The sequence below is a fragment of the Branchiostoma belcheri genome, unplaced genomic scaffold (assembly GCF_001625305.1).
Source record: "Branchiostoma belcheri isolate BF01 breed outbred unplaced genomic scaffold, Haploidv18h27 scaffold171, whole genome shotgun sequence".
In the NCBI taxonomy this organism is placed as follows: domain Eukaryota; kingdom Metazoa; phylum Chordata; class Leptocardii; order Amphioxiformes; family Branchiostomatidae; genus Branchiostoma; species Branchiostoma belcheri.
The window spans coordinates 59,587-81,676 of NW_017803169.1; the positions used below are offsets into that span (position 1 = coordinate 59,587).

At 40.0% G+C, this 22,090-nt stretch overlaps 1 pseudogene; it reads right to left on the reverse strand.

Moving 5' to 3' along the window:
• The window catches only part of LOC109466896, a 23,773-nt pseudogene extending 2,163 nt beyond the window's left edge, over positions 1–21,610 (reverse strand).
• Between the last annotated feature and the right edge of the window lie 480 nt (positions 21,611–22,090).

Here is a 22,090-nt window from a genome sequence, read left to right on the forward strand (position 1 = left end):
GGGGGGGGGGGGTACTATTACTTGACACCGGGATAGTGTATACATGTACCTGAGCTAATGAAGGCCGCGAAGGCGATTGCAGCAACAACTAAGAACGACAGGAGTTCCTCCTTCATGATGCCGGGGAGGGCCAGGAGTTTGCCGATGGTCTGACTGAAGCGGACCACACGAAGTAAGGTGATGGTGTTGATGAAGACAACGATACCTGCAATACATACAGAAATCCCACTTCTGTACTGTTGACATTTTATAAAACTCTCTTCAACCTTAGGTTTTTTAAAACTTATTTTTTATGCCGCCACCAACGCAGAAAAACGCATGAACGAACAACAGACATACTTATTTTCGGTTCAGAAACGAAATATCCGTCGTTACGCCACACGACCCCATAATAGTAGTATGCTTGATCTTATTGTTTGTTAAACACATTTTTCTAATCCATGGCATTATATACTTTTATTTTTATCTGAACTTGTTTTCTAACTTTGCTATATTTAAACTTAAGTTGTTTTCTACCTTTGTTATATTTTCTATTTTATTGTGCTATGATTACTTATATATGGCTACAATGCATGTTTTAAAGAAGAGCTTTTAGTAATGAAATACCCAGGATGTGTTTGAAGCAGGCGTCCCACCACGCAGCAGCCGTCATGTCTACGTAGCTTACAAATCCCAGCTCTCCTGTAAAACGTTAAAAAAAGGCAACAAAATTAGGCTTCTGAGAAAAGTGCTTCCTTAATTTTCCAATTGTCGACCACTTTTTCCTCGTTACACCACCCTAGATTTCGACCAATGCCGCAATCAACCTACCATAAATTAAGAATTTTCAAAGATACAAATTACAGAAAACTAGTACTACACAAGATGCTATTAACCCTATCTAGACCGGGCTTTTTAGGGCTTGGTGGGACCGGGGGGGGGATCTTTCGGCCCCCCCCTCAGAACTCGCGAACGGTATATCGTAGGACCACCAAATTTTCAGAGGATGGTGTACTAGTAAAAATTTATCATATGTACAATTTTAATGTCGTTGTGACGTAATATGACGTCATTATGACGTTATTAGTGTGATTTTATTGGCCAAAACCGTCTAGATAGGTTATTCCCTGAAAACTAAACAGTATACGACATAACTTTACCAAAAGTGTTTATGACAGAATATTAGGATGTACTAAGTCTTATGTTGCCCATAGCAACACCGGTGACGTCATAAAATGACGTCATGCATATATTACCTATCCGCCATCTTGGATCATCAATCTTGAATTTTGAAAAATAGTTTTTTTTCAGGATAAAGCCTAAAATACATTGTAAACAGACTAAAGACATCCATATAAACCTTTTTTTGTTAAAAGAAATGGGAGTATTGATGAAATTTTAAGGAAAAAAAGCTGTATTTACCTGATCTAATGATATGGTCCGCCATCTTGGATTTTGGCCAATGACGTCATCAAATTAGCATAAATTATGCATTTTTAATGATAAAATTTACATATAATTATATGTGATGTTATTAATATTAGAAACAATGTGTAACTTGACATAAAACCCATAAAATTCTGTTGTTTAAATGGAAATTATTAAATTTGGCAAAAAATGCCTGTCAGAAACCCGTTGCCATGGCAACAAGAAAAATCATAAACTTATTCCACTGATACAGATTTGTTGCCAACAATATTTTAGGAAAAGTCATCAAGTTTGGCGCTTCTAGCTCTAGCCGTTCAGACGCTATGTGACATCAAAGTTGCCGCGGGCACTTTTAGCCCCCCCCCCCGGTCTAGATAGGGTTAACATAAAAATCATGAGTAATTTTGCATAATGTGTAAAATTTGATAGTTTAAACAGTCAGATATTATTGAATATGATAAAAAAAGGCCTGTCACAAACCAAACACCATGATAACACGAAAAATTACATCAATTGACTAATATGAAATTGCTGCCAAATATATATTTCAGGAAAAGTCTCTGAACAAGGAAATCCAGTGACAGAACTCTATAGTAACAAGCATAATTTCTTTCTGTGTTGGAAAAAAAGGCACGATCTGTTAAACGTGAACATACCGTTGGTGTTAGCCACCATGTCGAGTGTATTAGCAGACACGGCGTACCGCTTGATGAAGACTGAGATGGCTGTAGCTGTACACATGAGGCTAGTCCAGGCGACAGCATTCCAAGGTGAACTACAATAACTCCAACCTTCACTTAACCATGCCTTAACCTCCTTAAAGAGTAGGACTAGGAAAAGAAGTGTGAAGATGACATGCAGGAACAAACTAACATAGTCGTTATCGCTTTCGTACTGAAACAATTTAAACGGTGTGATTGTAGCTGTCGGCATGAGATTACCAATTCCAGAGCGGACTGTGATCATGTGAACAACGCTGAAAAGTTTCAGACTGGGGTTGTAGAAATTGATGTCGATTGTAACGGATTTTGTGTGTTTGTCCAAATACTCGGAATCTCTCAGGGCACGTATGAACGACACAGCGGTGTCATAGTCTAGAGGGAAGTTGACAGAGTGACGGTTATGACAGTGAGATGTGTAGTTCGGGTGATTTGGGAGGTTAGGAATGGAAAATCGCCAACTGTTACAAGACATGTTCCCTGATAGAACATTCCAGCCGTGGCCAGCATTATTCTCCTTTGTCATGGGACCTGTATCAAAAAACATTTGATCTTAGTATATAGACTAACAATTTTGACCTGTTGACTGTGCTGCTAGTGTCTCACATTGTGGTAACATTTTGTTAGGCCGTCGTACAATTTAAATATCATTTTGCAACAGCCTGTGGCAGAATCAACTGCTGGCAATGATCTAAGACATTTCGACTGTAACAAGAAAACTGAATTTTACTTCTGTAAGTAAAAAAAAAAAATGTACCATATACGGACTATTCAACTCAGTTTTAGATCGTGCTGTCATTGTACGGCCAATGTGACCAAACCCTTACACTAAATTCAAGTGCCCAATGGCTTAGCCTGCTGGCTTAGGTGATTGGACAGTTGGATTTTTAAGAACATTGAAAGGACATTTGAAAACGTTTTTTTTTGTTCAGAAACGGAAGTGACAAAATTATAGAAAGTCAAACCCTCAGAGGATGTAGCTTGACCTTGTCTGGTTTGAGTCAGGCGTGGGGGCCCGATGCGGAAGGATTCCGTGTTGTGTGCGAACTGCCGGTCTAAGTACTTCATTCTCCGGCCGTTGTACCAGGAGGACGGGTAGAGGGTCGGCAACAGAACCTCCTCAAGCCACGAGTAAAACTGGTCAGGTGTCTTGATCTGTACGTAAAAAAAACATTCATGTTATCCATTGGACAACCAACCCATGTGTTTGTGTGTGTGTGTGTGTGTGTGTGTGTGTGTGTGTGTGTAGTTTGCATGTATGCGTTTGTGTGAATGTGATTTTAAAAGTATAACAAAGATGAGAAAAAATCCTCATAACATAGGACTTCTGAAAAAAATCCCCAACACTTGGGTTAGTAGCTTACCGAATCGTATTCGTTCAGAATGTTGTTTGACAGAGATTGCCCAGAGTGGAAGGCTAACGGTTCTTTGTCCATCTGTGCGATGTAGAAGAGAAGAGCCACGAAGACGAACAGCAGCAGAAACTCCATCAGCGTCGAGGCTGACTTCTTTCTCAGTTCTCTTTTCTTCTTAGCTGACTGGAGATTTACTTTAGCAGGTCGACGGAGTTTCTTCGGCGCTACAAGACAGAAAAAAAGACAGGAGTGACCAAACAAGCAACATTGTTGCTGACGGCATCGACAAATAAGAGTAGTGAGTGCCCTTATAGTTAGCTTTCTGTGATTCCTTTGGATTAGATCTTTAATAACAATAGTGCCAGTTCACTTATCATTATGACGAAAGAAATTATTGATAAATGAAGGTTCCATACAAATTCATATTTCTTTATTTCTTTATTTGAATTTACCACATGCAAAAACAAGTGGAAGGGAGGACAAAACAGGTGTATCAACGCCTTTACAAGTTGTCCTCCCAAACCTGAAATGATAATACAAAACAATACGGAACCAAGTCAAACAATAAACATTAGACATTAGACATCAAAAATCAGTAGACATGAAATATACAATTCGGTAAAAGTTATACACAGAATTGATTATGTACAAAAATTATCAAATGTCATTATGTACAGATTAAAAAGCTAATTATGATACTAGTGCGGCCTTAAAGCAGTGCATGAGGCACACCCACAAGATGTGGACCAAGTATGTATATCATCATAAAATTATTGCTCATTTAGTTATTTTTCTCTATATTGGTAATTACATTATGCATTTATTTGGAGATTAGAAACATAGCAGAATTAAAATTGGAAAGTGTTTGAGTTGGAACACCTGTATGTATGCATGTGTAGAAAGTGTTAGAGTTAGAACCTGTTGTGTTCCACAGGTTCAGCTTCAGGTCGTCTTTCCGGATAGCTGGCGGCTTGGCGAGGAACGGCAGGCTACAAACCGCGGCAAGGACAGCAGCCAGCACGAAGATCTGTACGGACAGTGCAAAACCATTTTGTATTCACTGCCTTAAAATATTTTAGTATATCTTAAACTGGAAAACCGCCGTATATGGAGGTAACAAGGAAGTTACGAAGGCGAATGTTTGTATGGCCGTTTGTGATCTTCATCGGGCAATTATGACAAGTTTACTGTGAACTGAAGCTAGGTGTTAATGCTAACAATATGCGATCCCAAACGTCATAATCCCAAACGATCCCATATGTCATAATATTTTATTATGACATACATAAAATTGTTACATCCATAGATATAGCTTCAGTACGTACAGTGAACCAGTTACAACTGTAACATGCTGATGAAAACAAGTGGCTGTGAATAAAGAACTTTGCTATTCAATTACCCGAAGTAACTGTTGATTTAAACACCCTTTCTAACCATTCTAAACAGCATTTGGTTCTCCGCGGTAGTTTTCTTTATTCGTATGATATCAACTTCAAAATAATGTTAGCCGCACAATATTATATAAAAGAAACAAAACGCTTTAAACTGTGTGTGTCTTCTGGGACGGGAGGTTTGTTACTCACGCGAGGTCTCATGTATTTTCAAACGTCTTGTAAAATATTTTTCTTTTATTGTAAAAGTGGCTGTGAGAATATAAGTTGTACCTAACTTGAGTTCGCAGCCACTTAGTCCATGTCTTTTCATTTGTAACCATCATTGTGATTCTGAATAAATATAAAAAATAAATAAAAAATCTAAAAAAATTACCTGAAGTGTCTCCACTACACAGCTGGATCCCATGAAGGACAGAATGAAAGTTTTCATCCAGGCGTCACTTTTCTCCTTCCCCCAGTCCATACTGTACAGGAGGACGAAGAACGCTGAGCTGGTGGACACCAGGAACACGGTCAGCCACGCCACGTGCGCCGCCCAGCGGCTCAGGTATTTCTGCAGGCGTCCTGAAGGGCAGGAAACAACGGTTTGATCAGGAAGCTTTCTTTGGTAGTGCAAGAATACTGACAAGGTAAGATAATTACAAAAACCGGTACATTGGATAACGTTCATTACAAAAACTGGTACATTGGATAACGTTCATAACATTGTGTAGTGGGTTAGTATATAATATGCTTGCTAATGCACACAATAAAATCCCATTACTGCTCTCAAGCTCAAAGAACGCATATACTACATCGAGTTTATGCCCAAGTGTGTGGGGCTCAGATTGGCAACCTGCTATCCACCTTAACCCTCAACAAAACACCTTCCCGGACTGATTAATCTGTACACCTGGGGTCCGCGCGGACCCCAGAACAGTTTTTGCTAATTTTTAGAAATTATCAACATGCTACCAGCTCAATTGTTTTGCAAACTGATGTGGAAACCTCTGTGTCCATATTACATACAAAAATCATACATTTTGAACTTTTTCTATTTTTTGGTGAAGAAAAGAAGACAAGAAGAAATACCCGATTTTTAAACCCATTTCAGACTGAAGGGGCTTTTGAGGCCCAACTTTGATCTCAGATAGCGGCTAAACGGCTTGCGCTAGAAGTATCAAATTTGGAGACCTTTCCTAAAATGTCTCTGGAAAAAAGTTCATATTAGTTTAATACTAGTAAGTTGATGTTTTTTTGTGTTGCCATGGCAACGGGTTTCTAGCAGGCAGTTTTTTTTAAAATTAGAAGTAATTTTGGTTTAAACATTAAAATTTTCTGAGTTTTATATTAAATTACACTTCTTTTCCAACATTAATAACATCTTACATAATTAGAATATGCTAATTTGATGACGCCATTGGTCAAAATCCAATATGGCGGTCTATATTATTAGCTCTGACGTCATATGACGTCATAATTACACCAAAGTTATCAAAATTTAATTCTATTACTACACCATTCTCTGAAAACTTGGTAGACATACGATGAGTGCATAGAAACATATAAAAACGGAAATAGGGTAATGTATAAGAACGCCAGTGTATCCATTATGATCGAAAGCCGGCTGGGGTCCGCGCGGACCCCAAAAGAAAATCAGATATAATTTTTTTTATAAATGGTAGAAACGGAGTTTTGTGCACTGTATTGAGAGACAACTTTGTGGGTGACAATTACCGAAAATTTCAGAAAAAAATCTTTACAAACAAAAAAGATATTACAGAATATATGTTGCTGGGGTCCGCGCGGACCCCAGGTGTACTGTTTAGGGTTAAAACAAATCCACGCGAAGGCCACCGTGTCAACTGTGACCCTCACTCAGGTGTAGGGACTGACACGGTCATCCTACTCGGAAAATATGTATCTGTATATCTGTACATGAATCTGTATCTGTGCATGACTACGTATCTGAACATGAATCTATATCCGATTGCAAATAAAGATCACGAGTGATTTTCATAGAGATAAAACACGCTTGCCTTTCACTGTTCGTACCGTTACACATTCTTACCTTGCTTGGACGTGCGGATTTTCATCTCAGGGCTGTCAACAGTTAGTGGCGCCTCCATGCGGAATAGTTGTGCAATGACCAGATTGACGGGCACTACAGTCAGGACAGACATAAGGCTGATGTACAGCTCCTGTAAAGATACCACGTTAGCATGGAGGTGAGTCATTACTCATAGTTTTAATTGGAGTTCTGAGACTATTCCAGTTACATGTATTTGTTTCTATGTGTAGGACACAACACCAGCAACATCTGTCTGTGTCCCACGTGTATTACACTGTTGCAATTTCGATAAATCAAAATCAAATCAAATCAGAGTAACGTAGATGCACCATTACAATATATTGCAACACTGTTTAAGTATAACATCTAGGTATTCGTACTATATATTACGACCAGAAAACAATTAACGTCAGTTGATGTTACGTTCTGACCCTTATATACAGTAGTTACATCGTCAGAATTCCCAGATGTTATACAATTAAAGTTTTAAAACATTGTACCTGTCTGCCACAGTGAATATGAATTAAAATCCTTAGATACTATACTTTAACAGTGTTACAATTCTTTGTACCTGTCATTCAAATGTTTTTGAGAATATTAAATAAAACTCACCTGTACTGAGAAACGAACGAACCCCAGGTTGTACACTCTTGCTGCCCCAGCAGTTGTGTTCTCTACAGCGTACCACATGGCGCTGGATAGCATCATGGTGTTCAGTAGAGTAAAGCAGCAGGACAGACGCTGGGCCTTGGTGAAGCTGGAACCTGTGTTAGACCGGAACGAAATTAAACCTGATATGTTAGTGATTTACAGAACAACTTTAATGTGTTAATTCTATTAATATTTATTTACCAGGTCACAAATGCGCATAACTGGAGTGGGATAGGGTTGGGGCTGAAGTTGGTGTGTGTTAAAAACAGTCAATTTTCTTGTCATTTCTTTACAAATTAAGTTAAATCAACCGCATTACATTGCAAATAAGTGCAAATCCGCATTACTAACTTATTTCGCCAAAATATGATGCCTGATGAGTGTGTTTAAACGCTTTGGGTAAGCGAGATAATTGCAAGATAATTGCACAAATACATTGAAAACTGAAGGTAAATTACCAAAAGATTTCTTCAATGCCAAAATGTTTAATGGCGCCCTTTAAAACATATTCTTGTTTAAGATGTTAGTTCTATGTTCTATAACACAATCAATGATATGACAAAATAGTTCCAATTGAAACATTTGAATCACGGGTAATATAAAGAGCTTCTGACCAGGCGCTCCCACCAGGGCAGAAGCCCACAGCTGTTTGTCATACAGCACGTCTCGGGTGGCCTGGCTGAAGACAGTGGAGAAGGCTGACAGTTCCGTCTGTGTGCTGACGTGTACAACCTTCTGTACTTCACCGTCACCCCGGGCCTCAGACAGCCAGTCATTACAAACGAAGTAGGATCTAAAAATCAAAAATTAAAAAGAAAATAGTTTGTCAATGTATTTTCTAAAACTTCTTGAGTGTACTTTTCGCAGACATGCCAATCTGTTTCCATTGCAGGAATATGGAGACAGGGATGACCCAAACCATATTAACCACTTGAAAAAAAGATACAAGCCCTGCCACACATTGCCGTATATGGCCTTCCGAACACTGGCAACCTTCCCCAACCACAGTTAGGAGTACTAGTAGGTCGGGGAAAAAAGGTCGGCTGTGGTTGGCTGGTGTCCGGCGAGGTCGGCTGTGTCAGTTAAATTCAAATTTTACTCAAATCTGATTTCATGCGCATCGAAAGGTAGACGTGGCAGACAGGTTCTGAATTTCAGCAAATGTTGGTTGGTGGTCCGGAAAAGGATCTAAATGTGTGACAGGGGCTTCATTGAAAAGATGAAGCATTGTTGGAATCTGAGAACAGAACTTTCGCAAGGCACATGGGCAGTTTCTCTCACAACATTCCGAGGCAGAAGCTCAGAGAGAGGATAGCTGTCAGTAAAGCACTCAATGCAGTTTTGTCCCTCAAACCATTGAGGAGTCAATGTCTTTAGAATCTTACACCACATCCTTCTCTACATCTCTGACGACAAAAGTTCCGAGGAACCAGGATGCCGTGTCTCCTTCCCCGGACTTCTCATGCCAGATGTGCAACAACATCACTTCTCCTAGTGACTCTCGCACTGGCATGATAAAATGTAAAGTACTTCCACGAACCAACTCCTGTAATTAGCAATGATAAACGACAAAAACCCTACGTTACTTTCATAGTAGCAAACCGTTTTTCCTTCTCAATATTTCTCCTATTGTCCCTTGTATTTTTAAAAGTCATAGTACGTTAGACCCCTAGAAGCTAAATAAAGATATACACAAACACATCGTATGTCGTACTCATAGCGTTTTGACATGGTTTTATCCTGAAAATGCTAAATGCTTATTTGTTCTTAACCATAAAATGTTTAACGTAATTCTTACACTATTTAAACTGTTGTTAACCTGTAAAGATGATATAAAGCCAACAACAATGAAATATAACAGTTCCTATGAGTTGCAATAGGCATTACTCTATTAACAAAGAAGTTCTTTCGAGACGCAAACAATCTTCAAAAGTTGCTTGTACCTTTACGCATGTGTTATCTAAAAGTTTGAGTAGAAATATATCTAGATAGGATGTGTTGTGGAGTGTCATCTTGTTCTTGAGATTGACAGAGTGGAAGCAGTGTGTCCGTACATACCTCTCCTCCTGGGTTCAGCATCTTGACCGGAGTCGTGCCCTCTGACCCGTACAGCTGGAAGGCGACCCGTGACGCGGTTCCTGCCCCGAACATGGCCCCGGTGGTGACCGTGAGTTGATAGACGTGAGGTGCGGGCATCCTGTCAGGGGGGATCAGGTTCACCTTGGACAGCCCCTTCCTTCTCTTACTGTCGGCTGCTACCCCGTGAACTAAAGGCGTCACACGTGTCCGGCCAGTGATGCGGTAGTAGAGGGCAGATGGTACATCGTAAATGGTTGCCTGATCATGTAGAAAAAAACAGGTGCACATTAACAGTACTGAGTAAATTGTTTTATCCACGCAACTTTATAGAAAATACAAATTTTCAGACCATTTAAATCGCACACTATATTCCTCACCAGTAAGTTTTGAAATAAAATCATAGAAACAAAAGCTCCTAAGGGCCCAAAATTTACGTCATTTCGTCCAGATCACAAGGGCTATCTTCCACAAAAATTTTCCCCTAGCATGCTGATATCAAGAGGTATTAAAAACTGCCTGGCTGGGAATTGTGACCTAGCATTACTGATAACAGATTTTTTTATACTCACCCGTATGCGCTGAAAGTCCGCGAAACACAACCCCAGGACGAGGATGTACAGGATGTACTCGCACACGACAGTAGAGAACACCACGGCGTTGTCGCTGATGTTGCGGAAGTTCTTAAACGCGTTGCTGAAGTTGATGGAGTTGGGAAGAGGGAGAGTCATGGTCCCCACCGCGATGCTAGACTCAGTAACGCTGCACTTACAGCTGACGACTGCAGCTTTTAGATCTATTTCAACCTGTATGGGTTTAAGGATGCATGGTGGAGAAATCTGTTTGTACATTTTAGCAGAATGAACACAGGTACCAGTAATATATATTTGCAAGTTTAAAAAAAATAGTACATGTATTACTTTAACTATATGCCAAAAAACAGTTACTCAAGCAACTGGATATGATTTTGAAAACGTCAGACGTTTCAGCTAGTATCCACTAGCTTTCGTCAGTGACTGAGAGACCAGAGGGGAAAGCAGGTTTATATACACAACCTGTTGATTGATATGCAAATAAAGTGAAGACAAATTTTTGGAAGTCGAAAAAGGAACAAAAGTCAGACAAGTCAAGACAAGATGATGCAAATTAGTCTGAAAGCTCCTGTTATACAGGACAGGAGCTTAAGTGTTGTCTATCCTCAGGGCTGGGAGTGCCAAATCCCAAGTGCCGGAAAGATCGACCCGTAGCCCCCCTTCCCTGTTGAGGGTGGGGTTGTACATTCTTTCATATATTGCCTCTTTAACACCCCGTTCCCACCAGCGTGTTTCGCGGTCTAAGACATCCGTGGACTCGAGTTTGAAAGAGTGACCCTGGTTGTGTTGTAGGTGGTGGAAAATAGCTGAGGAGTAGCCGTTGGCACTAGGTCGGCAATGTTCTTTGTACCTTACTTTAAGCGGTCGACTTGTCTCTCCGATGTAGGTGTTGTTACAATTGGGCTCCTCACATTTGAGTCTGTAAATGGTAACCTATGGTAATGGAAGATGGTAACCTTCGTTTCGAAGTGTACAGGAAACCAACCCACACTGATCAGTACCTGGCTTTTGATTCCCACCACCCTTTGGAACACAAACTAGCAGTGATCAAAACTCTCTTCCATCGTGCAGACAACATTATCACTTCAGACCAAGCCAAAACGGACGAACAAAGACACCTCCGAGGTGCCCTGGCTAAATGTGGCTACCAAAACTGGACTTTCAACAAAGCGCTCAAACCTTCAGATCAGTCTAAGAAAACCCAGAAGTGCAAACCATTGACCAACAAAAACAAGGCCAACATCACTATTCCGTATGTCCAAGGAGTATCTGAGAAACTCCGACGGATCTTCCAAAACTTCAACATAGCCACTAACTTCAAACCTCACTCAACCCTCAGACAAAGACTGGTACACCCTAAGGACCGACCTCACAAGGGTACCAAGGCGAATGTTATTTACAGACTCAAATGTGAGGAGCCCAATTGTAACAACACCTACATCGGAGAGACAAGTCGACCGCTTAAAGTAAGGTACAAAGAACATTGCCGACCTAGTGCCAACGGCTACTCCTCAGCTATTTTCCACCACCTACAACACAACCAGGGTCACTCTTTCAAACTCGAGTCCACGGATGTCTTAGACCGCGAAACACGCTGGTGGGAACGGGGTGTTAAAGAGGCAATATATGAAAGAATGTACAACCCCACCCTCAACAGGGAAGGGGGCTACGGGTCGATCTTTCCGGCACTTGGGATTTGGCACTCCCAGCCCTGAGGATAGACAACACTTAAGCTCCTGTCCTGTATAACAGGAGCTTTCAGACTAATTTGCATCATCTTGTCTTGACTTGTCTGACTTTTGTTCCTTTTTCGACTTCCAAAAATTTGTCTTCACTTTATTTGCATATCAATCAACAGGTTGTGTATATAAACCTGCTTTCCCCTCTGGTCTCTCAGTCACTGACGAAAGCTAGTGGATACTAGCTGAAACGTCTGACGTTTTCAAAATCATATCCAGTTGCTTGAGTAACTGTTTTTTGGCATATCGTGTTACCTGGATGTCTAACCTTCATCGACGTACTTTAACTATAACCTACATACATGCATGCACTACTACTAGTAAACAGTAGTAACTGTAGGTGTAGTGTGATGCCACGCTCTCACAGAAATCGTACCTAGAGCTTCTTCATCACCATGACCTGTACATTCATTCATTCATTCATTCATTCATTCATTCATTCATTCATTCATTCATTCATTCATTCATTCATTCATTCATTCATTCATTCATTCATTCATTCATTCATTCATTCATTCATTCATTCATTCATTCATTCATTCATTATCTTTCAAGTAAATAGACTCACATCACAGTCCCCTGGCCCCCATTGCTTTTTGTTATCCTTCCAGGAGGAGCATCCTAGAGCAGACATCGACAATGTGTAGTCTTTCTTGTCCATGGAATGTACTGATTCTTCTAATCGCTGCTGGGGATGCCCGTGGGTTGACTTCGCAGCTCCTAGAAGGGACATACATGTATGTATCAAACTTTCTACTGTTTCCAGATAAAGGTCGGTTACATAAGTCCGATCACAAACTAATGGCGTTCTTTGGGAAATACATGTAGATGTCCTGAAAAATCAAGCTGTGTTGTTACGGAAAAGGTGTGTCCTGAAGCCTTGTTGGTGGTTCTGTCTGTCACAGCCTGCGTGATATATCAAAATATTCTATACCAAAAACCTACGATGACTTTCAACCATGCTAAAAGTCAAACAATGTACAACTCTAATCTCAACAGGGAAGGGGGACTACGGGTAGATCTCTCAGGCACTTAGCATTCGGCGCTCCCAGTCCCAAGGACAGACAATAATTCCTGGTCTGCACAATAGAACAATTTACATCATCTTTACTTGTCTAACTTTTGTTTCTTTTTAGACTTCAAAAATTGTCTTTACTTATTGCATATCAATCAATTCAGTTCAGTTCAATCAATACTTTGTGCTTATAAACCTGCATTTCTCCCCTGGTCTCTCAGTCACTGGATACTAGCTGAAACGTCTATTTACAAAACCATACCCAGTTGCTTGAGTAACTGCTTTTTTGGCGTAAAAGTCAACTAGCTATAGATTGACATGCAATATACATGTATGGCAAACTCACCTAATCTCTGTACTCCAACATACAATCGCCCACCATGGTGAGTAGTGTTTGGAATGAAGGACATGGAGAAGTTGGTCCCCATCAGCCAAGCCTCATACCCATCTTCTTGCACTACTCTTTTCTCGGCATATTTTTCAGGTGTGGGAAGAGATCCATACACGGTGTACAGGTGGAAGATCGCGTCTACATCCCACCAGTCCAGACGGACTACAGGGACAGAGTTATCCTCGGGCACGGTGAAGGCGTGGTACGTCATATTCTTTCCGTCGGACATGTCGACTTTCGCGGCATTCGGCTGTTTTATCGCTCCGTCTAATGGTGGCGGGGCTGTTGGGTGTCCTCTTGGTTGTGATGGAAAGAATGGAAGGTTCAGATTCACCCTTTGGTTTACGCCGAGGCTTCCGCGTTCCTTTGTTTTCATTGTCAAGAACACGACGGGGGACGATATATTCTGTCCTCCAGTTGACTCGGACCAAGAGTATGGATTCTTGTTGAAAACTGACATCTGCAGAAATTAAAAAAAAAAATGAATAGATAAATAAATAGAATATATATGGAAGTATTGGGGGATTTGAAAAGTTTATTGTAACAATCGAGGGGATTGTGCTTTAATTAATTATGATAGGATCTCTGCAGGGTTACAGGGTGGCTTATGCATTTACTTTCCTGTGACTGCCTTTTGACCTGTATGTAATGTTGCCTATGGTTCTCCTGTCAGTCCTCATGTGGTCTGACGGAATACACTGTAATGTCAACCTAATTGGTCTGGACGTTATCAAAGATACAAACTCACTAGCAAGCTACTCAAAATAATATATCCGTGCCCCAATAATACAAAAAAATGTTGTCGTTTGATACACATAAAACCATAAAAAAGTCCAGATAAGGAATAAAGGAAGGGAAATGACAAATGTTGAAAATTAAAACTTGTAGCTTGTCATCACATTAAACAATTTCACAGTTTATGATCGCAGAGTTTACTACGACTTTATTGAGGCGTTGGTGAAGGTTAATCATCCAGGATAAAGATAAAGTGATATGTAGAGGAAATTTACGGAACAAGAAATAAGTTCAAAATAAACAAAAACAGTCAATGTTCTAAATTGGGTTCTAAATAAACAAAAGGAAACTGACAAGGTTCTAAAAAAACAATCTAAAGGTATTCTAAATAAGCAAAAGGTAACTACCAAAATATATTCAAAAAAGAAAGAAAAAAACTAATTAAAAACTACTACATTTGTACTGATGAAAGGTACCGGATGGTACCTAACGTTTACGTATTAAATTAGTTCAATTTATCCAGTTTGAAAGATTCAACGGCTTTATCACTTTGACTTTATTGAGGGTTTGTCTGTTGTCCGCCCGCAATATCGGCTCTCCATGGTAATTGGTGAGTGCATTTTAGCTATAGATTCTGATGAGTGGACTAGATCTAACAAACTCTAGGCTAGTTGAGACGTACCTTGACATCTAGCATATCATTGCTTTGAGTTTCCCGGCCAGGAATGTCTACCACGATGTGGTCTGAGTCAAGCTGGATGTCTTTCTTTGAAGACGACCTCACCACAGAGACGGCAACATCTTTGGTCCTAAAGCTTGTCTGGTATTCTACATTCACGGGCTGCAACGCCAGCAGTGTGTCGGCAACCTTGTCCAAAGATGCCACAATGGACTGTGCTGTTTCTTGTTGCTAAATTACACAGAAATGTCGGAAAACTGTTGGAAACTAGAAAGGCAATACTTGCAAAGCAAATATAAAATCATTAAAAATGTCGGAATGAATTCCGACAACAGCAACATACTATTTAGCTGGAATCCAGCAACAGCTATTTAGCTGGAATACTCACAGCATTTTCTTTTTCCTTCTGCTTGTCTTTTAAAACCTTCAGCTGCTGTTTGGGTGAAAGGTCTGCGTTGTTGATGTCGATGTAACTTCCGAACAGGTTGTCAGCTGTGCTTCCTATCGGTGTTTCTGGCTCCGGTAACATGTCAACAACTGCTGAAGCTGTCTGTACCAAGGCTAGTTAGGGACACAAAAAGACACATTCAAAATGAGATCATTCCATTTTCTACAGGTTCTCTCACGTATATCCTTTCGGAAGTGTGTTGAATGCTGATGGCATTTAGAGGATATTATACATTGTAAAGGGGTGTGTACTTTACAGTGTAAGGGAGTTGGTCTGAACGAATATGGAGTCAAATTGCTGTCAGTAATCATTCAATTTCTTCTTGCTGTAAATAGTTTAAGTAACGATGGACCCAATATGCAATGCATAAGGTAAGCAATACTGAAAATTAAGGTTTCAATCATTTGGTTAAACCTGTAATAACAAACCAACCTAATATATATTATTCTAATCAGCAGGTAGTGTCACCATCGTTATCCACATCATCTTTTCTACTGCTTAGCTCAATAGTAATTGTATTATTTATTAGCAGCTGCACATGTGTTCGTCACAGAGCAAGTGACTGGTACAAAGAAACAAAGGAAAATAAAGGTAAGAGCCCAAAAGAACATACCAGACAACTGATTTTGTGAGTAAACTAAATGTGAATTTAGTGTTTTTTGTTTATTTCTTTGACCCTCACTTACACAATATGGGCAAACATATACAATAAGGGTATTTTTCGTCGACGTCAAAAACATGTAATGATAAAATATGTCTTACCATTAGCTATGGTTCCCATATTCTGTACTGATGAACCCTGGGATCCCTTCATGGCATCAGCAAGATCTGACACGAGATCTGCAGTAGATTTCTGTGGGAAAAATGAAATGAAATCCACAAATGAAATCACCGTAACATTAACAGGGAAACCAGCTAAAAGACCCAAAATTGTTCTTGATCTTTGTCTCCCCAACTCCCAACATACCAACTATCATCAAAATCAAATCATATAGTTTGTTTCTTAAGTAGAGCCAGCACAACATGCTACTCTCAAAACATTCTATGGAAGTCTTACACTACTCTGGCCAATGGATACTGCTTTGCCACTGTATGATCTGCTTGGAGATTAATTAGCTGAGCATTGTTGACGAGGTAAGGCAGAAAATAGTTCCATTCGTTTTCCTGGGGTAACTAAGTGGCCAAGTTTATTTTCGAAAATTAGAATTTTACTGACGCATGTATTATAATAGATAATGGGATTAAAAATGATAAGTTGGAAATGGTACTCTTTAGGGTTATATGTAGTGAAATATGTTCTAACTTGGTTCCGGCTAATCATGGTACAGATGATGTTGGTGATGATTGCCAAAGTAATGCAATACATTGGGAAAACAGAATACACAAACACACGCGCAAACACACACAACATACAGCAATACTCTTTCTCTCTCTCGGAGGAAATCAAATACTTAGTTCAACAGAAGTGGAACCAACCAGAACTGAAGACGGCAACGGTGACTCTGCATGACCGTTGATGATGTCATTGATGTCTGACGTCACAGCAATGATGTCCTCTGGTCGAGCGACATTGGACATGCCCATTCCTTCTACGAACTGCTGAAGCTGTAACAGGGCAAACACGGTATGTATATGTAGAATTTGTTGTGACCAAATACAAAGGTGCTGGCCTATGTAGCATTGAAAGTTGAACATGAATGTTAATGTTTACAATACTGCACGAACAACTGTCAAAGGGGTGCTAGTGTAACGGAAATGAAAAGAAACCTACACTGAGGGTCGCTGGAAGACGGACGTAGAATGTCCAGACTGTGCATGATGTACAAAATGGCTAATAAACTGTTGGACGTACCAACCACTAAGTATCTGATACAGGCCCAGAAAAGAACAAGAAACAGTTATGCCTTCAAGTATCAGAGTTATCAACCAGGGATTGAGGTAACAACTCGTATTTCCCCACAACTATCGTAGAGGTTCCTCTTCTCTGTCGGTTTCTAACAACGCTAAACTCTTACAATGTGTTCAATTGTTTATAAATGAAACGGAAAGATTTGAGTAACCATCAATTTCTTATCCTACCAGTTTGTTGATTGACTTGGAATGCCTACTTACTCACTTATCATTTACCTGCATATACTGTTTTATATTTGATACATATTATATGATTTAGTTATAATGCGGCTTACTTTAGTCTACCTTATTACTCTTATGCTTTGCATGTCTGTATTTGTGACTACATGTATATATTTTTGTAACGATGACGACACAAACATAAGCATTGTAGCTTGAGTATGTCGTCATCCTGTCTTGTTACTAAATGTTATAATAAAAAAAAACTATCGTAGACTGGAACTCGCTGCCACCAAGCACAGTCGGGGCATCATCACTAGAAAGCTTTAAACAACTCACTGCAATCAAATGTGCAAAGATTGAGTGTAACACGTCGTTCGGAGTGATACAGCTAGCTGCCGCCGCGCCGCGTGCCTGCAAAGCTGGTGTGTTACGCCGAAGGGCGGTTATACCGGCTATATCGATACAGATACAGATAGTCAATATGAGATCAAAATGGCAGTGAACTCATACATACCTTCTGCCCTGGGCTTTCTGTTGTTCGTTCTAGGGATGTGATATGGGTGCTCCACCCTGAAACTAATTAAGATTAAATTATCTTCTTGTTTAATTAGCCTCTAACAGGATTCAGACTAAAACTTGGCGATAACGTGCAAGGAGAGTTGGTCTGCTAAAGGAGCACATTTGCCGCTCCCGAAGGTTTAATAGAAACATTGAATTTATTATTTAATTGTACATAACGTTATCATATATGAAGTTACGAGATTTTTGTACGCAACTCAAGAAAAAAGTACCCCCCCCCCAAGAAAAATAAATTTACCTGGCGTGGATGTTGTTGAGTCAGGCAAAGCCTCAGTTGACCTTCCTGGTGACGTACCTTTGAAAGGTGATAACATGAATGTTACCATAATTATCACGTTATTGTAGATACGACATATAACGGTTGCCCAATATTTTTACAGTCACATCCCAATGATATCATAACATGGCATCTAACAGAATTTCAGGGAGGCAAAACAAAAACATTATGAATAAGGAAATCTTATTGAATATCGACATTTACTGTCTTTTTTAACACCTTTGTCATCATTCCGTACTAGCATTTGAAATAGCCTAGCTAAAAACAGCTAGAGGCCTCTTTTTTTAGTACCACCCCTTTCTAGCTAGTACCAGCCTACGATATAAACAAGCAAATGTTTCCGTGAAAAACATCGCATATTTGCCTTTATGATATACCAATATGCTATGGAGAAAATGCTGATTCAACTGACTAGATGTTTAAAAAAATGACTAGAAAATTGACCTTAAAAAATCCAGTTTTTGCCGCCATGAAATTGCAGTAGATATTTTCTACAGCTGCTACTATGAGTAATAAATATTTGATAACAATTTGGACAGAACCTACTTGTGCTCGTAGTAGTCTGCTGAGATTGATCATACGCGACGCGTCCCTTCCCTTTTCTTCTGGTGCTCGCTACAGTGAAATCGTAAAAATAAACATGACTTTTAGAATACATATTAACAAAGTTGATAAAACTGACACATTGTACATTTAAAATTTGTAAAGCGTATCAAGTCAATTTAAAATGCTCTAACGAAAAAAAAACACATTTTAGACGAAGTTGATTAGCATGCATCTTATCTGTTCGTAAATGTTTTACCTTGGGCATTACGTGCTGCGGCCGATGTTGATGGCCATGTCGGTGTCGAAGTTGGCGTGGTGGCGTCAGTTGGTTCCTCATCTGTTGTAGAGGCTGTCGTCGTGTATGTAGATCCAACAGTGTTGACCTCCATCGACGATATCGACCCTTTTGGGACAATCAATATTTTGCCAAATAAAACTTGCAGAGAAAAGTAAAAGATGAGTGTGAATTGGTGTATATGTACAACAACAGTGGCGATGAAACCATACATTGCCATGGCGACGGTGGTTGCTGTTTGCATGACACTGCCATGATTTCATGATTTTGAAGAAGCCTTGTACCCTCCCTGAGTGTATGGTAAACTATTCCCTTGGTCACAGAAAGTACATGTAGGGCATCTGGCAGGCAGGTTCTCCCAAGGGTTTCCAGGAATGTGGACATGTAAACAAAAAGAGCTGGGAGACATTCCTGTGGACATTCCATGCCTGTGGACAAAATCCCTGTACAATTTCTAGAATCCATTGCACACAATACTGTACCATTAGGCTCCTCCCTGAGACGTCGCCAAAAGGTACCGAATGGCGATTGAACTTATTCATCACCAGATGTTCACAAGGTATTAGAGACTACAGACCAATTATTTTTGCACCTTTCAATGCCACAGACCTGCGGCATATTTTATTTGTTGTTGTGGATATACTTGGACAGTGGATGGCATTGTCGACACCACAACGTGAAATCTCTCCAAATATTGACACGTGGTGCATGCTGGGTCACCTTAAAGCTTGGCCTATAATTCAACTGTCAAAACAAGGAGGTTAAATACAATCTCCTTGGTCAAAACCATGTCTCACACTCCATGCAGCCGTCGTTACTCGCACATTAAGAAAATACACACATTCCAGGTCGGCGACCCAAAACAATACAAACATTTCTATATGGAGAAAACAGTAGATGTAACAAAATCATGAAAGGAATACCTGTTCTGTGTGAATAGGAGACATCCACGCTGCGTCCATACTCACTGAAGGCCGCCATCTTGATGACGTATGCAGTTTCAGGGAGGACATTTGTGACGTTGTAGGATTTTTTATTTCCTTCGATCCTGTTGACGTAAAAGTGAAATTAAGAATCAATCTGTTTCATTCAATCCAACGTGATGATCTACATCTACTCAATAAAAAGTCATTATTGTCAACGTAATATTTTCCTTTACATGATGCTTGTTTTCTTTAACAAATGAGTGTAATCAAAGGTAAATTTTGTCGAGGGGCTAGTTGAAAGTAACAGAAAAAGGACAAACAAACAATGAAGCACAATGCATATATAGCAAGAGATCCTTTCAGTCTAGAAGCTGGCTTTAAAAACAACTTGTAAAAATCTGGCATTACTGATTTCTTTACCTCAGTACTGTTATTGCGCTGCCATATCCGTCTGATATGTCTATTTCGTAGAAAACAACCTTTGCCAAAGCAGGTTTCCATTCCAGGAACATCCATGTTGCCGAGCTGACGGAGACTGTCAAACCCGAAGGCGGATCTGTGTCTGAAACATAAGTGTGCAATGTTATGAGAACACACAGAGACAAGAATGTTGATTGTCAACAAAGTAGGCGATAGTCCACAAGAAGAAAATGTCGTGCTGACACACACACACACACACGCACACACACACACACACACACACACACACACACGCACACACACAATCACACACACACAATCACACAAACACACACACACACATGCAGACATACAAACACACACAGTGCACACATACACACACACACGTACACACATGCGCGTACACACGCATGTGCGCGCGCACACACACACACAGACAAATGCATAATGTATAGATTGATAAAGTATAAATAGATGGATAGACGTCTAATATCCTTAAATTTCAATAAAACCAGTACTAACCTGTAACAGCACTTGTCCTGACGCTGATGCTCCTCCCCAGCCTGCTCACGGCCACCACGCTGACGTCATACCGAGTAGCCGGAACAAGTCCTGTCAACTTACAGCTGTCCCTGTCTCCTGTCTGCACTACGGAAACACGTCTTCCGTTTCCGGTGTAGGTTATGTTGTATCCGGTCAGCGCAGCTTTTGGTGGCTGCCATGAGATGGAAATAGTGTCGGTTGTCCAGTCGTCCACACCTATTCCTTTTGGAGGGTCAGTGCCTGAAATTAACAACAAGGTATCTTTAGGAAGAAAACAATAATAGCAAAAAGGTACGTAAACTTTAGATGTATCTGTCATTGCAGCACGCTTGAAGTGCTACATTCGGTAAATAGTGTAACATCTGGAAACAAAACAACGTTGCTTCTTATCGAGCTTGGAGGTTGATCAAACTTTTCCTTACCTGTGGCGGCAGTGACGGTTACTTCTAACCCTTCGTTGTAGCGGTTGATGCTCGTGGCCGATATTATATATTCCATGGCTGGAACTAGGTCGTCAAATGATACATCGGTTGGACTGGTCGGTACTAGGCGTGTCACCAGGACTTCGGCAGTATCACTCCGCCTGATCCATATCCTGTGGCCAATAGCGATGGAGGTAGCTTTCTTCTTCCAGGAAATTCGCACGGTTGTCTCTGTGATGTCTGTCACATGAAACTCCTCGGGTGGAGGTGTCACTATAGAAAGTGAAATGTGTGAATTTTAAAAAAAATGAAACAAAACATGCAAAATATGGAATAAATTGAAAGCAAAAAATACAAATACATTGAGCTGGCAGGTAGATGGTTTAGAAAAATGTTAGAGAGCTACCATTTACCAACAAACGCAGTATAATTCCCAGCGATCTTTTCTAAAAGTGTCAAACCTATTTAATATAAATGTTAAATAATGTTTAGTACGTTGTTCCTGAATATTTTTTAAAAGAATAACGTTTAAACATTTCTAAAGGCATGAATTGTACCCAAAAAATTATATGTAAATATTGCACAATCCCGATACTGAAGCTCAACTGATCCTAAATTCTTCTTCTGGTCAATGCAAAGTATAGAAAACATACATTAACACAGCTTTAAAAAATGCATAATTTACGTGTCGCACAGATGAACTTCAACAGGCCAGCTGTCCGTGTACAACCCTGTGGCCACGAGTGCCACCCTGTAC